The sequence below is a fragment of the Leptonychotes weddellii genome, unplaced genomic scaffold, assembly GCF_054177405.1.
Source record: "Leptonychotes weddellii isolate Sample4059 unplaced genomic scaffold, ASM5417740v2 HiC_scaffold_106048, whole genome shotgun sequence".
Lineage (NCBI taxonomy): Eukaryota > Metazoa > Chordata > Mammalia > Carnivora > Phocidae > Leptonychotes > Leptonychotes weddellii.
The window spans coordinates 81-371 of record NW_027682972.1 but is presented as its reverse complement, the minus strand read 5'-3'; the positions used below and the strand labels follow the sequence as shown (position 1 = coordinate 371).

Here is a 291-nt window from a genome sequence, read left to right as displayed (position 1 = left end):
CTGTTGATTGTATGGGTTGCCCTAAGGGACCTTGGAGACAGCTCTTTCCAGTGGACACTGAGGTCTGACCTCATGCTATCTCCAATCTAGGCTGCAGACAGGTATGCGGGGTGCCTTTGGAAAGCCCCAGGGCACAGTAACCAGGGTCCACATTGGCCAAGTCATCATGTCCATCCATACCAAGCTGCAGAACAAGGAGTATGTGATTGAGGCCCTACACAGGGCCAAGTTCAAGTTCCCTGGCCGCCAGAAGATCCACATCTCCAAGAAGTGGGGCTTTACTAAGTTTAA

The 291-nt window shown here is 51.9% G+C and overlaps 1 pseudogene; it reads left to right on the top strand.

The window, feature by feature from the left end:
* LOC145718073 (small nucleolar RNA SNORA70) lies at positions 1–43 on the top strand (annotated as a pseudogene; the record flags this gene model as incomplete).
* Between the last annotated feature and the right edge of the window lie 248 nt (positions 44–291).